The sequence below is a fragment of the Python bivittatus genome, unplaced genomic scaffold (genome assembly GCF_059951505.1).
Source record: "Python bivittatus isolate LINGU-HERP-01145 unplaced genomic scaffold, Pbiv_v1 ctg000020_np1212, whole genome shotgun sequence".
Classification (NCBI taxonomy): Eukaryota; Metazoa; Chordata; class Lepidosauria; order Squamata; family Pythonidae; genus Python; species Python bivittatus.
In genome coordinates, this window is record NW_028277030.1 from 112,745,708 (window position 1) to 112,762,702 (window position 16,995).

The 16,995-nt window shown below is 39.0% G+C and overlaps 1 long non-coding RNA gene across 1 annotated transcript; it reads right to left on the reverse strand.

The window, feature by feature from the left end:
- Nucleotides 1-573: 573 nt before the first annotated feature.
- LOC148217155 (uncharacterized) lies at nucleotides 574-15,412 on the reverse strand. Its single transcript, XR_015798030.1, has 3 exons — nucleotides 15,263-15,412; nucleotides 3,472-3,602; nucleotides 574-1,627 (listed from the first exon to the last, which is right to left on the reverse strand). It is a non-coding gene; the product is annotated as an uncharacterized LOC148217155 (long non-coding RNA).
- Nucleotides 15,413-16,995: the final 1,583 nt, after the last annotated feature.

Consider the following 16,995-nt stretch of genomic DNA (forward strand, 5'->3'; position numbering starts at 1 on the left):
TACACTAAATGTTCTGAATTTGTTTTGGGAATGCAAGGTCTTGTTCAACAAGGATACATGTGTGACAATATGCTACCTAAACGCACCAGTGACTGCACCGTGTGTTTTGAATAATCCACTTACCTATTTTTGCCAAGTGTAGAAACTGTGACCCATATGTAAGTGATCCTCGGGTCTTGCTCCATATCAGTTTATAATATACAGGCTCTGGCCAATGCTGATGTAGCCCTGCCCATTTACACCAGTAGGAAATGTAGGGAGGGGGACTTGAAAAAGAGGGACCTAAAGGACAGAGAATGCTCAATTGTTGCCACATAATGGGATGGATGGAAGAAATATCAGCATAAGATGAGAAAATGTATACACATCATGGAGAAGAGCATGCTTAACTGGCTGAAGCCCTTAAAATGAGCAACCCAAATTGCAAGGTTGTGTTATTGAAGATCTCATGTCTTTCCATCTTTATGACATTTTTTCATCAAGTTGCAATTTTTTTTAAAGTCTGCATGAAAATTTCTTACACATTTACATTTGTATTTATCTAAATGTATACATTTTTATTCACATGTTTCCTGGTACATCAATTTTTCCAAGCAATTTTCCCCAACATAATGGGGAGGGGGATTTCCTTACAATTTCCCCTAGTATACATGTTTTGATGTGCATATTGAGCTGAGATTTTTAAAAAATATCTGGACAGCTTTACAAAATTGAAAAGTGTAGACTTTGGCCTGTAAGTATGTACGTGGCACTGCTCATATCACTTTGAAAAATACAAACTGGGTAAGATTACATAAAAGCAAATTTATTCAACATCCCTATCAGTGACATAACTAGACCATGTGTCCACAGTTCATAAGATATATCATCCTCTTAGGATGTTATTGGCCACACAGTATCACACAGTATTAGCATTGCTAGCCAATAAAATGTTGGAAGCAACAGCTCTTTGGTTTTGAATCCTGAGTGTCTATGGAAGGGGGGGGGGGTCAATGGGGAGCAAATGATAACAGTTGTGATGACACCATCACCCAGATACCATGTCTTATGTACTTGCATTAGACATGACACAAGTACAGTATATAGTTGCATCATTTGCACAATGAAGTCATCACACAAGCATCATTTTAACATCATCTCAGTTTGTTAGAGAAACTGCTGCTCTAAGTATCATTATTATGTTAATCCAAAATAGAAAATGTTATAAAGAGAAAACTGCAGCAAATTCCCTCCTACAGCTTCCATCCAGTACCAGTTTAGGGACTAACAAGTGTTGGGATGAGGTTTTCAGCTACATTCCCATATAGGGCTCTGTATTCAAGACTGTGAACATGATCCATTACAAGTGTACCTGTATAAGCATGCAAATTGATATTCTATGTAAATATACATAGATAGAACACCTGTTTATAAGAAACATGAATAGCATATGAGTATACGTATCAACAGTCTCTGCGGACATGACTATAGACTATACATGCATTGAATGGACTGAGTAAATACCCCAAAAGAAAATGGAAAGAGAATTACAAATGTTCGTGCTTTAGATGGTATCTTGAAATGGTATCAGCTTCACTCTTCTTTCTTCATCGCAGCTGAAATTCCCTGCAGCTGTATTTTTTGCATTCTGCAATTGAGTAAAAGAAATACCTTTCATTCTTACCTCCATAAGCCAAGCATTATTATAGGTGACTTACTTTCCAAGTGACCCATCTATTATTTCAAACATATTTCATAGTCCATCACCCTAAAACCTTCGTCTACCTGAGTGTCTGCTAGCTTATATATATGTATATGTATGTATATTCTGTATCCTAGCAGAAAACAGACCCGTGACTGGCTGCCCTCAAGAGTACTTGGCACAAGTCCCTGGGTCTCCACTAAACTATTGCTCCTGATTATAATGATATAAGTACACAAAAGTCTTGCTGACGCTTCTCTTTTGAAACACAAAATGCCATAAATCTATCAGCTCTATTTAGAAAAAAAATTAATTGGCTTACAGTCAAAGCAAACATAAGAGGTGATCTTCCTTAGACAAGCTCATCAAAGAAAATAAGCCAAGTAAGGTGGTGAGATTTCTGTCTTTTTCAAAAACACTGTCTCTCATTTCCCCTCCCAAATAAAAGATACGCATCCTGAGCTTATTGTTCAGGGTACATAGGAAGGATGACACGTTTGTATCCCAAGCCAAGGAAATACAGGTTTGCTGATCCTGCTCTTTTCATGCACCTCCACTTCACTCATTTCCCACTGCAATTGTACTGAAGTTGTGTCTTGACATTGCCTACAAGGATGACCAAAGGCATCCCCATAGGTTTGATATCAGACCCAACAAGGATTGATATAAAAAGAATGGCCACAGGAGCTGCCTGTTGATGGTAGAACTCCTTCCAAATCCAACCACGGACCTCAAGTACAAGATAAACTTGTGACCTGTGCGGGGATTCCATGTCATAGCTAGCACTGGGTGATGAGTCCATTTGATTCTTCTTCCTCCTCTGTCTCCAGAACCTACCAGATTTACTTTTGGGTCTATGTTTTGATTTTGGGTTAGTAGGAAAGAGCAGGAGATATACAAATGTCTAGTGCTGAAGAAAAGCTACCATCCAGGTAGAGGACCTCCATGCTTCACTTTTAAATGTTTGGGTTTGAATCTCTCTCTATCCAAGTATGTTTATGATATTGTCACTTAATTCACTGTCCAATAGGCCCCTCATCCCAGAGGCTACTCATCTCTAGTAGTTCTCCTTTGGGGAGAACTGCTGTTCATCTTAAACAAATTAAAAATAGCAACATTTGCTAATAATTTTATAAACTTGACAGAAGGCCTTGAATTTTTTTTAAAAAATCTGAACAAGGAAGAAAATGAAATAAATGAAAAGGTTCATCCATCACAGCAACATATGAAATTGACAAGTATTGTGCTTAGCCAATTCTCATGCCATGTCTCACTTTTGGAGTCTGCTGGCCTTAACTCAGAAAAAAAAGTATGCCGTCTTGGCAGCCATACAATCTGGTTGCCCTTGTATAATTCAGCACCAAGTGGGTGTGCAATTCCAAATACTCCAAAGCAGTAGTTGGCCATGTCACAAACAAAATATTGTCAGCCCAAGTATGGGTCAACTAGCTTTTTATGATAGAAGCTTCCATGAGTAGTGGAATACCCTCATCACAGAATTCTCCTGGGCTTCAGCCCTAGCCAGCATACAAAGGTGTCAGCCTTGTGAGATAGTCCAGACAGGAAGCACACCCAGATGAACTAATTCTACTTTATTGTAAGGTTACATTAACAGAATCTTGTAAGTCTGAAAGTACCTTTCTCCCCCATTGCCTTTACAGCCAAAGAAACTAGGGAGGGTCCCTTCTGAGATGCTTTCCACTCCCCTACTCCTTTCACAACTAGATGCAGTTAGCCTGGCAACTAGATGCAGATTAGTCTGCACCGTTGTGTTTCCCAGAGCTACTTACCATTGTGAAACTAGACAGGAAGAAAATCAGCTCATTTGAGCTATGGTGTTGGAGAATGTGCCTGCTCATTCCTTGGACAGCAAAGGTGACAAAGCAAGTAAGTTCTGGAGCGTATAAAACCAGACATATCGCTGGAAGGCAAAATCACAAAATTTCACCTTACTTATTTTGGTCATGTCATGTGATCAAACTCACTGGAAAAAGCAGTTATGCTCAGAATGGTCAGCAGCCAAAGGAAACAAGGCCACCAAAAAACATGGTGGCTAGACACGATCAAAGCTGACAACAACCAGAACATAAAACAACTGAAAGAAGCCAAACAAGATCTGAAGAGAGAGAGCTGGTCTATAGAATCACCAAGAATCGAACACAATTGAACAGATAGCATCATCATCATCATCATCATCATCATCATTCCTTTGGCTGGCTAAGCTGCCTGTTATCCAACTGTTCCCCTAGCTGTGGCTCTTCCCCTGTCTCCCAAGGTCATTTCCACATACCATTACCATAAGGCAGTGTTGTCCAAACCTGGCCACTTTAAGATGAGTGGACTTCAACTCCCAGAATTCCCCAGCCAGCCATGCTGGCTGGGGAATTCTGGGAGTTGAAATCCACTCATCTTAAAGTGGCCAAGTTTGGACAACACTGCCATAAGGGATGTGAAGAATTATAGTTCTGTGACATTTGAAGGATCACAGGTTGCAACCCATGTTGTTACATTTCTTTCCTGCCATGTTCTGTTCTCTTTAAAATGTGTATTTCCAGACCATGAGATGGAGAAGAAATTAAACACATTATATCGCTATGCTATGCTATGCTATTTTAGTTAATAGGGTCAGCCCAAAGTTTGAATGGAGCATGGACAAGGGACTATACTGGTCTGGATATTTCATTTGTCAATACAACTTTCTCCTCCACTATTTAAAATCTACCTAATTTGGGGGGGGGGGCGTTAAATGTGAGTGCAATTAAGATCCCTTGCTTCATTTGTAGCTGTAACTGTATAAGATTCCTGGTAGTTTGTTACTGTAATCATCACATTTAGAAAATCATCACTTTTAGAGTACTTTAAAGAGTTCCCCCTTTGTCTGGATTGCAGGCAAACATTACATTCGATCAGCCTTTCCCAACCCGGTGCCCCCCAGATGGGTTCGGATTACCATTGTCCTCCCTCCCTCCCTCCCTCCCGATCCACGTCTCTGTAAGAACTGGCTACACTGCATCAATTGTCAAGCTGCAACATTTTTGAAAAGAAATTAATGGCAATCTTTCCTCCACATAAATGCGTAAAAAGATTGCTTATCACATACATATACATGCACAGTCCCCCATACGCACATGCGCATCAGCTGCCAGCAAGACAGCAGACCACTCTGCTTGCTGGGTTAATAATAATGGCAAGCAATGAAATGTGGTTTCCCCACCTTGCCTTTCTGTTTAGCTGGTGTGCTGATAAGACATTGTTTTCCCTCCATTATTACCTCATTCAGTGACACTGTTTGGCAGTACTGGGAGGTCAAAAGGTGGTCTAATGTTAGCTTGACTTCTTTTCCCTCATTCGTTCTTCCCTTTCCCTTCCTCAGAAAATTTATGACTGTCCCCTGCCTTTCCTATTGTGACTATAATAAGGCTCAGAATGCAGGGCAGATATATTTTAGCCACCTTTTCTTTGTCAATCCATTACCTTTGTTGTGTCTTAAGCAGCTTTCCCATCTCCTTCAGTCACCTCCTGCTCCTTCTGTGCTTGCAAACACTGCCCCATTATCTGCTTGAGCCTCCTGTGCAATCTTCTGTTCCCCCTTTGCATTGGCTTTCCTTATCATTCTCTTGCACTGAACTTCAATTATGCAATCTCTCCACTTTCCCCTCTCCTGCACATTTTATACCCCATGTGTCTTTGAATGACTCTTCACTGCTCTTTGTTCGTTCATACCAGCCACTCAGACTTCACAGGCGGAAAACCAGAGGTTATGAGACAGAGGGCAGAGGCCCCTTAACTGCCTATAAATATCCAACTTTCCCCAGGCCCAAAGATGTTTTATAGATGGGAAAACCACTGGAGAGCTTGCTAAGCTACACAGAGGATTGAGATCATCCTGAATTTGGGCCTTTCTTTCTTCAATTTTTTAAGAGTAGGCATTGACTCTGAATGACTGGAAGGCTTGGGCTCTCTAATATATCCCACCCTAACTGCAAATGCAAGACTTTTGTTTTCCAAGCTTCTTAGGCCAAGGCCCTCTGTGTTCTGAGGCCACTCCTTCATCCTTACTGCCACCCCCCAATATCAGCAGATACCCTTCCTGCAGTAGTATTGACACTGGCAAATGGACACAATGAGGCAAAGTATGACATTAGCTATTTTGATTTTTCCACAATAAATCCATGTAGTCTTACTGTGGAATATGGTAAGATATTTGCCTCATCTGCCTACAACTTGATGAAGTGAAGTGTGGCCAAGAATGTATATTCTTGACCAAATATTTCCTTTAGAATGAGGATCATGGGAAATTGGTTTACATTAAATCAGAATAGCATAGTCTTTCTTGACTTGAAGGATCAGCCAATGTTTCAGGCAAATTTCTTTCTCATCATCACTTGCTGTAAAAACAAAAACTAGATATTCCAGGGTCTGACTGTTCAGTCTGCACTCTAAGCACCAAACAATGGTTTCTTTCTGAAGTGCGTATGAAACTGAGAGAGTGCTTAGCTTCCTGAGGGGGATAATTTAGAGTTCTGGGACCTTTACGCTTGTTGTGGAGAGCAATATGGTATTCATACAAATAAACACTTGCAACAGGAGTTCATTAGTTGGTTTCAAGGATAATCTAATTTCTAGACTAGCCTGCTCCAGATGTGTGGATTTCAAGTCCCAGAATTCTCAGTAATGGCCATATCAGCTAAGAATTTCTGGGAATTAGTCCACACATCTGGAAGGAACCAAGGTTGGGGAAGGCTGCTTTAATCCAGTCTTTTGCTGTGCAGGAAATCATCTGCTGCATGAGCAGCACATCAATGCTAATGCCTCCTTGTAGTGCTAGTGGTTTCACAAGAAGAATGGTGACAAAAAATTGGATAGTACATAATGCTTACCTCTTTCCCTTAGGTGCCTGGTACATAGAACTTTATATTTCCCTGTAATGGTTGGGTATGTAATACAGAATTAAGTAAGCATTTATTTTAGTCACTAAAGGGTTATATTTCAATTATATTTTGTTTTGCCCTGTCCTTGGTGGGACACCTGTCTAGAGTAGGTTGATGTTTCTCATCTTCAATCCAAAAACCTTGAGAAACAAATATTCTTTAACCTTGAGATGGTCTCATCGCCACCTGATATAAACAAATATTCCTTAACCTTGATGATCTCATTCTTGGCAGAAATAGGTAAGCAGTCCAAGATAGACTTGTTCTCCTTGTCCTTGGCAAACGTCAGTGAGATGAGACCATTGAAAGCAGGTGTGTTTAATTACAGTTCAGCATCTATATAAACTAGTTGGAAACTCCCGTAAGATGGAACTTCGATGCAGACCTGATTGGCAGAAGGTGCTGCATATTTGCCAGCTTTGAAGGAGTCTGCCCACCATAATCTCTTTGGGGTTCCCTCACTGGCAGAAAAATGTAAGGTCTTTCTTTTTCTTATTGTATTCTTGAATATTCTTTGATTGCTGTCTTGTGTTATGTTCCTCAGTATTCTTGACTATTCCTTGATTGCTGTCTCCTGTTATGTTATTTTCTTATACTGCTTTGGAATAAAGACTAACTCATACTGACGTGTCCATTGCTCCCAGATCCAAAAGTACTTTGATCCAACTCTGGTGGGCTGAGGACAAAGCAATACATTCCACTCAGAGATTTACATGGGGTGTGTGTAATAAATTAAAACAAATGATAAGAATCTCATTTCTGTGCATTGTGCCTTTAATTATTTATTTTTAAAATTCCCCTAAATGTAGAGCAATGTTTACTGTAACTTTTAGAAACCAACAGAATCTACATAGGCATAACTCTCTTTAAGTTGCAGATTTGGCCAAGGACCACAATCAATCTCCTCTTGATGCAAATGCAAGCCATTCCTTAAACTGTCACTGTTACTTCTCTTTCAGCCCTATCCAAGGGTGGGCAAATCACTGAAAGCCATAAACCAGCCACTACAAAGCACCTAATTTTGCACTATTATTCCCAAGAGACAAATTTCTTCTGGGCACATCTGGTGATCACATTATTATGCCCTGAAGCATGAAAGATCATCCCAATTAGAATCTTCTCTCATGTTGTGGTTCTGCACGACCACAGCCAAAATATCTTAAATAACCATTTCCACACATCACCAAAGAACTAAAGAAGATCTCAGACAGGCTGGAAATACACTGGGAATGCATATCCCTCAGCATCCTACCTAAGAAAAGAAGCCTGTTTTTGTCAATAGAATAAATCCTTGTGCCTCTAGCACATATTGACATATTGTTGAAGGCTGTTTCCCAGCTATCTTATGCTGGCTTAATTTACCTTTCAGTGGTGTTTCCCGCATCTGCTCTTAAAAAGTGCTCACAGTAAAATGATGAGTGTTTTATAGGACAAACTCATTCTGCATGCAGCCCTTAGAAAGAAAGACCGGCGACATCTTCCACACATGAAAGGGAGGCAACAGCCAGAATGAAAGAACCTCAAGTTACCAAGAAATACTCCACCAAGGAAGAAAGGAAGACAGTGCAATGAGGATTAAATATGCTCAGCAGCCACAGAAGACTACCTGTTGGTTAAAATAATAGACAGTTAGTTGGTAGGAAAGGGGTGGAGTTAGCTACCTGTAAATTCAGGTAAACATGGCAGCAATTTGTTACAGGCCTTTCTTGTAAAACGTTTCACACAATAATACAGAGCTCCTTCATTCAAGTTGGATTTGCTACCATTCATTTCAGGGTGCCATTCAAATTATTGCTTTGAAGCTGACAACCAGACTGCTTGGAAAAGGGTTTCTTCCTACATGATCCCGTTCACTCCTTGAGATTGTCTGAGGAGATTCTCTTACTTGCCCTGTTTTTACTGGAGGTAGTTTTGGGAGCAAAGGGCAAAATCTCTGCACATCAGGGGAAGTTAGGGACACAGATATTTTCCTTTTTTTTTTTCTTTTAAAAAATAATCACTATCCTATTGATGATGGTATCCTGAGAGGACTGTCTGCTGCAGCTGCAATGATATTACAGAGTCAGTGTATTGTAATGGTTAGAGTAGGCCTGGAGTGACCCAGATTCAAATCCTCACTCACTTATGAAGCTCCCTATGATCCTGTTCCTGTCAGAAGCCCTGGGGGAAATGACAGAGGCAGAGAGTCTACTGTGCCCCAGAGGCTTAGAATCTGAGATGAGACAGACTCTAAGGAGATAAAAGAGGCATGGGAGAATTAGAAGATAAAAGTACTGATCATGAAAGCTAAAGGATAAATTCCTAATAGACATATTTGAGATGTCTTGAAGGCCAGTTGAAAATGAAGATTGAAATGTCAACTTTCTCTTTATTGCCAGTCCCAATTTCCACCTTGCGCCTGAGCTCTCAAGATGAGACCAGCTCTTCTGCCTCTGGTATTTTTAAAGCTAAAATCCTCTTTTCATGTTTCACTGGTGAAGAATGCATTGTGATCATGTTGTTTTCTAGCACCAATCGTAGACAGGAATCTATACGTTGCATTATCTTAATTCATCTTTCTTTGCATTGCATCTTGGTTAAAGTAGTTCTATCCACTGAATGAAGAAGCAGGGACTGAAAGCTGGAGAGGCAGGACTGTGAAGGGCATCAGAGTTGGTATCATAAAAACTGAAGAGTCTTTAAAAAAAAAAGAAGACAGGAAAAAACCCAACCATTTTGGCTTGTTATGGAGGAGACTAGGATGAGCAGTGTGAAGGAAGCGGAAAGCCTGGGCACCTGTGTACCTGTCTTCAAAGGCCCTCACAAAGAGGAAGTGATGTCACTAAGGTCGCCAAGTGGTAACAATGAGGAGAAGCTGATGAAGAGCTTTTCCCAGTCCTGATGTCCTGTCTGTGTCTAGAGGGCAAATATAAAACATGTTTTTCCAAGTTGCAGAAGGAAGTATAAGTAATTAGGACTCAGCAGACAACTCACACAGAAGATTAATCAGGCATGCAGCTGGTTCTGAAGCAAAGAGCTGTGATGTTTCAAAAAACTGCACATTCCTGCACATAGAGAAGTTTAGCATAATTGAGAGTGAAGTGGGAGGTGTGAAATGACGCAAATCTGCATGGGAAAGAAGGCAAAGAAAATAGGCAACTTATTAAAAAATGACACTTTTATTATCAAGCTTCCTCTGAAAAAACTCAAAGAATGAATTTTTTTAGTCTGGTCTAGTTCTGTATTCATCACCCCCTTACAAGAGAGTTGATAGCCTGCCTTTCAGAATGGCCCAAATTGGTTATCAATACACAAATTTCACAATGTAAAACCAATTTCATTTCAAGAAAGAAGCCTCTACATGTTTTCATTTCAATCTATTGTAGCTGAACCAATACAATAGGTAGGATAATACCATTGGTTCAAGTAATGGATTGAGATGTATGAGTTCCAATAGACCCTGTTCTAAGTCTTCAGTTACCTGGCCCACAATGAAAACTAAAATCACTTTAAATGCAGCAGCAAGAAGAAAACAAAAAAAAAGATGAGCAGGAGGCAAAGTATGTTATCCTACCTCAGGGACTGAAACATTTTGAACTCAGATTCTTCTGACCAGCTTTTCTGACTGGCTTTTCTCGGCAGGATAAGGAGGTGGGGTGGGGGGGAATAACCTGAACTAGAGATCTACGTGGACAAAAATGTCAGTCTTTATGACAATAAATCATAGCAAGTACAAAAAGAAAGAGGGGAAGGTGTTGATTGTATATTATGTGGCTAGAAAATGGGTTGGAAGAGAAAGACATCAACCATGAAAAGTCATTTTTCCCCATAATTTGATGATGATAAATACCAGTAATACTGTACTTCAGTATGTGAATTGTTTCATGAGTATTAATTGTGACACTGTGGCTTGGATTATCTAAGCAAGACTACTATTGTGTATAAGTGTACGATGGGAAAGGAAGTTGCTGAAAAAAGGATGGGGAATTATTTAGGTAAATAAATTCAATTTGCAATGGTTTTACTTCTTTGTTACCAAGGATGGAATGTATCTTGATTGTAGTACTTTTGCACTAATTATTTAGTGATCTGTTATTTTTAAAAAGAACCATATTATTTTTAGAATGTAAAATATTTAAAATGCACAATTCTAAACACTACATTTTACAAAATATGCTGAATACGTTCTTACATCATAGCGTTTGAAAAAAATAGTAGATGATATATTCCAATGCATTCATATTAGAATGGAGAAAACTAAATTCCAGAAATCTCAGGTTTATAAACTGCTGACCTATCATCTGCAGCAGAATTCTGGAAACATTTAAAACACACATTTGAATGACAGAGTAGAATGACTCCAAACAGCCACGCTTATAAGAGAAATCAAATGCATTGACATAATACCAAGAGAGTGTGTAAAGGATATCTTGATATATACATTAGTATTATCCCACAAAAATACTCTTATGAACTTGCCTTCCCATCCCATACATATATCTATGTTAAAAACACAGCAGCATAAAAGTCCACTTCTATTACCATCCCACGCTTGGTTAATGAACAGCTGGAGAAAACTTACAAGTTTCCTAAAGAGACTGAATGGACCATAAGACTCGAGCTCTATATTCCAACAGAGGAGAAAAGTCAAGAAGCTGCCATCACATCTACCTCCAACCACTCCAGAAGGTTTCTTCAATCCTAATTGTAGAGTCACAGTCCAGATTACTTGGATCCAGCAAGCGTCTTATGCTACCTTTTAGCAATGGAAGCAGTGAATGTTGGCTCTTCTATTCCTTGCAAATTAACAATGAAGAAACTGATTTTTTTTTCTGTTGACAGCTACACTACCTCAACTGAAACCTGCAAAGATGAGCATAGTCAGAGCCAAAACTGAGTGGGGACAGATCTAAAAATGAGTATAGTTACACTTATGAACTTTACTTTCATTCCCTAAAGCAGGGTTCCTCAACCTCAGCAACTTTAAGTTGGGTGGATGTCAACTCCCAGAATTCCCCAGCCAGCATCCAAATATCTTTTTTTACTTCTACAAAGTTCCTTCCCTCAGATTTACAACTGGGAGACAAGGAGAAACATAAATGACATTGACAATCTGGATTAGGGACAAATCTGTTACATTTTTAAACTAACAAAATACATTGGATCCAAATTAAAAAGCTTGAGGGAATAAATATATATTTGTTTGATGTTGAATGGCTGCTGGGCATCTCTGCGGAAGGAATTTGACAAAGGAACCACCATGAAAAGGCTCCTTATGTACCTTCTATAATCTTCATGTGCTATTAGGCTATAAAGCTGATCTCCAATACCAACAGGTATTAGGGAAATAGAGTTTTCAGATATTGAGATTTACATCTTCTGACATATATCCACTGAATATTTCTGAATTCCCCCTTAATAATCTATTTTCTTCACAAATGGTCTATTTCAAGACACCTTTGATGCAAAGACCTGCTTGAGGACATATTCAATGACTGGGAATTGTATATACTGCTATGAGAAGTAGCATCCAAACTTTAAACAACAAAAGTCTGTAAATGTCATTTGAGAGCAGCAGAAACAACAGCTTTTAAAATGTCTACAAATGGTGGTAATCAGGGTATCAGTATCAGGCTATTTTTTTTGCAGATAGCTAGTGAATTTGATTTATCTACATCAAATAATATTTTTATAACTATTAATATTAAAATAAGATCACAGAGCTGGGTGATTTTTTCAGCTGGTGCATCTGGGGAGGGGTAATAAAAGTAATACATTGGTGATAAAAAGTATTTTCTGAGATGAAATGTTACCTGTGAATATTTTCAAATTAATTCTATGTAACGGAAACCTTTAAACGCATTTATGTTTCCTTCAACAAAGAACACAAGTGGTCCAGAGCCCCACTCATCTTTTTGATATAAATTTAATAGAATCCCATCCTCTCCCAACTTTTCTCCCTGGAGACTGTTTGGAGACACAAAGAAGCTGGTTACAACTTTAGTTTTGCTATTTAATTCACCAAATGCTATTAAAAATTAGAGGGAAGAATTCTGCATGAATATGGAACATATTGCCCAAACATTTGGGAATTAGATGGAATATTTTGCATGAATATGGAACTGCAAGGTGATCGCTGAATGCAATAAGCGCAATACATGAGAGTAAAGTGCGCTACAGAATAAATGGAATGCTCAGTGAATGGTTCAACATTCAGCAAAGAACAAGACAAGAATGTATGATGTCCCCTGGGTGTTTAATGTGTTTATGAATAAATGTACAAGGAATCCTTGTGGTGATCTTAGTATTGTGTTGGTTGAGGAAGTGAATGTTTATGTACTTTTGTATGTAAACAATACTGTGTTGTTGGTTGATTTGTAGCTAATGTTAAGATAGACAGAATGATGCAATGAGGAGTACAGAATTGAAAATTAGTGTTTCAAAGACCAAGACAATTGTGTTTGACAGGCACGCTGGAGTAGTTGATTGCAAGTTATATATAAATGACAAAAAATAAAGTAGACATTAGAGCAATTAATTTGTACTCCTTGATGCAATATGTATTAAAGTTGGGAAAATGGATATAGAAATTTTAAGATGAGCAAACAGTGGTACAAAGATAGTAAACAGTATGTGGTCTGTTGTAAGGAATAAATTTTGTCAAAATAAGCTAAAATGGCTCTGTGTATAAGACCGTGCTTTTCCCTAATTTGTTATATGGAAATGAGAGTAAGGTATGTCAGAAGAAACACAAAAGTAAGTTGAAGGCAGTGAAAATGGGTTATTAAGAAATATGTTGGTAAAACAAAAAGAGATAGGGTCAAGAATGAATGGGTAATGAATGAATGTGGGTTGGGTACCAAAGAGAGCATCAGCTATCTAAGAAATAGATCAGAAGTCCCCAACCTCTTCAGCTCAACTTCAGCTTCATAAAGTTTCAGGTTGTTCATTGACCCCCAAACATTTATTATATGAAAATAATCTAATAAATACTACTTTAAATAACAGTATTATGAATACAGTAACAACAACTACTACTACAACAATGGACAGTCCCATCGACTCTTGGGGGTCAATATTCACCACTTTGGGGAACCCTAATATAGACAAAATGAATGAGGATCAAATTGCAAAATATATAAAGTGAAGCAGAGGAAGTGGAAAACTGAGAAAGTTATGAGTAGACAGAGTTCATGAACTCCTCAGAAAGAGAGTTTAGGCAATGAACAATGTACTGTATGTGTGAACTGGTATATCTATGTGGTGAAAGCAATGATTAAAAAGAAAAGAGAGGTGCAGTGAATGGTATTAATATAAACTAGATTTCCTTGGCTTTCTTTTATTTTCTTGTGACTCTTGCCTTTAATATCTTTCACTTGCTAGTTCTCACTTTTTTCTGCATTTTGAATAAATAACGTTGCTTACTTCAAAAGGAAACCACAGAATGGATATATATGTACATATACACATAGGAAAAAGAAATCGTAGATTTTGGATCCCAGAAATCATTTTTAAAGGGGGCCCTTAGTTCTTTGCAGTATGCAGAGATGCATTTTAGGAAGTTAGTAGAAGAAATTAACTAGAAATACTGCCCATATTACCATATGGACAGTATTTCCATATGTTCCATATATTTACTCCATCTGTCGTATAGGATAAGAACTTCCCTTTTTTTATGGTTCTGACTTTAGAATAAACTTGGACCATATAGGGATGCATAACTTTTTCAGGCTCAGCACCTCACATGGATATTGGTATCTTCCCAAGTCAGCATTCAAAAATTAGCCAAAACTGTATCAATAAGTAAATGATACTTTAATAAGTAAATTATATTTATAAAAGAACATTCTCCCCCTTGAAGTAAGGTTAGCTCCATCCCTATTAATGTTCCAGAAGTCCCTGAAGACCTGGCTATGTCATCGGGCCTGGGGGTCCCAGGGGACCGTAAAACCCTGAGATGGCTCCATGGTTAACATTCACTCTCTCTTGTACCTTGTGGTCTTTTTACATTTTAATAATGACTGTTTTTGTATATTTATTGCTTTAATTAATTGTTCTATACTGCCCAGAGTCACTCTTTGTGAGATGGGCGGTTATATAAATTTAACAAATAAAATAAAATAAAAGTGTTTAACTTAGTTTCTATCACATTAACAATTACAATTCCCAGCCAATATTTGGAAGGGCTCTGGAAACTGGTTTGAGGTTGCACGTGGCTTTGGGGTCTCAGGGCCTCATACAATACATCCTATGAAAAAGGTTCAGGTCAGATTTTTGAACTATAAGTAACTAGGCAGGATTTGGAAACAATGTAATCCGGGTTCGCAAGTAGTAGTATGACAGATAGGCTACCAGATCTGAGCTGCAAATATTTTGATCACCATCAGTGGCAGCAAAAAGCTAGCATTTTCTGTATCTTCTGGCCGCTATCAAGTGGTGGTCCAGATTTTGACAAATCAGATCAGGTAGCCAGTGTGGAAGGAAAGGCTTGCAGTGGCCAGCACGAGCCTTCCTTCCCTTTGTTTTCTCCCCTGCAATTTTAAGGTAGCCTGAAGAGCACTGGACCACACATGGTTTCCAATTATAAAAGGAAAACTCTGAATCAAGAGTGTAGGTATGGTTTGGAGGAAGAATTCTATCAGGTGAGAGAGCAGAGAGGAAGAATTTGTACCTGAGGGTCAGCTCAGCAGGCAGCAGTTGATGGTGAAGGTGGGGCAGGAGCAGGAGCAGGCTTGGGCTTCAGCAAACCAAAAGCAGACAAGCTGAAAAGAGAAGCAGAGCCCAGCAGCCTCACCAGACCAGCAGAGATGCTACAGCCAGCCAGCAGCTGGTAAAGCATCTTCTTTTTCCCACCCCAGCGCAGACTGAGAAACTGCCAAGTCAACACTTCAGCAGCAGTTCAGAACAGCAGCTGACAGCAACAGAAGCCAAGAAACCTGAAGGTGGCTAAAGGCTTTGTTATAAGCACAGGCAGCAAAGGAGAACAGAATTCTTCATAAGACTGTTTAGGAATTAGATAAACACATAGGCGTAGGCATAGACATAATACTTAGAAAGCAAAAAAGCAATGAGGGCCTCAAAATACAATGCCTACCATTTTTCTCCAATACCTGCAAAACTTAGAGATTGCTACGTTTGTTCCCTGTTTTCTTCTTCCAAAATCTCATAGCAGTTTACAGATGTTTTCCAAGTATTCATCCATCCAGGCTGTGGCAAGGACCAGACTTATCGGCCTTCAATCTACTCTCTGGAAGAGGCAAGAGGTGTACCAGCAGCACTGTCAGTAAGGGGTGGGGTGGGGAAGGAGCCTTGTAATTCCACTGCTCTGTGTAGATGTGTTTACTATTAAGTTCACAGAAAGCACCAAAGTCCACAACTGTGAAGGAGATACTTAGCATCAAGTTTTCAGTGCTGTTTTTTCTTAGATACACATTAATAAAGATCCAGGTCTGGGGACTTGGAAAGATGGAGGCCCACCTCTCATCTATCTCACTTTTATAACTTTGAGACTCTTCCCTTCACTTTGGTAATAATGTAAAGTATCAGCTCAAAATTGCAATGCATGCATTTCATTTGAGTTTTATTGCCTTAACAGACAGCATTAGATTACAAAAGAGAACATTTTTCTTCTCAGTTTTAGCTTATTCTTATGATTTACGGTGAGATACAGCAAGAGTTCATAAACTTCTCTGACCCGTTGACAGTTTTTACAGGCTCCTTGATTTATTTTCCATCTCAGATTTAACAGCTTTCATGTGACTGATATTCCTCGAGTCCCAGTGTGGCTGCTGCTCAGCCTGGGAGAGCTCCTCTAATCTCCATGTTACTAATTTAAATGAAGTCTTGGTCTGTTGTTTAAAAAAGACATTTGTCATCTTGCTGAGGTTTACAGATCCTCTTGTAATGTAATGTCAGACACTTCTGAGATATGAGTTTTATGAAGCATCCTGATATCAAGTCTTGTAAGAAGACATGCCAAGGTCACTTGGATTTGCCAAACCAGTCAAGGGGTGGGAGAGGGAGAGAGCTGGTTTACATTTTGCAAAATTGGAAAAGAGGAGTCCTTAAGGAGTGAGTACATTCAGATCAGATGTATATATGCCACAAGTACATTTCACAGATAAACTTGGGGCTGGGGAGGGAGGAAGTGTTAAAAACATGTTTCAACCCAAGAAAAAACAGAAGCGGTCACTCAACAGCTATGAACTTCTGATTAATTTTAAGTATGCACCCAGGGAAACAAAACTCTTCTCACAGTCATGTGGACTATTTGTATCAACAGTTTCCCAGTGTGCCCCAGAGTGTGATGCCAAGCTATCTCATTCAAGAAAGTTACAGCTGGCTTCTTTCCCTCCTTTTTCTTTTATTGCCCTTCTGGAAACACAAAGGCCAGCCTAGTAAGAG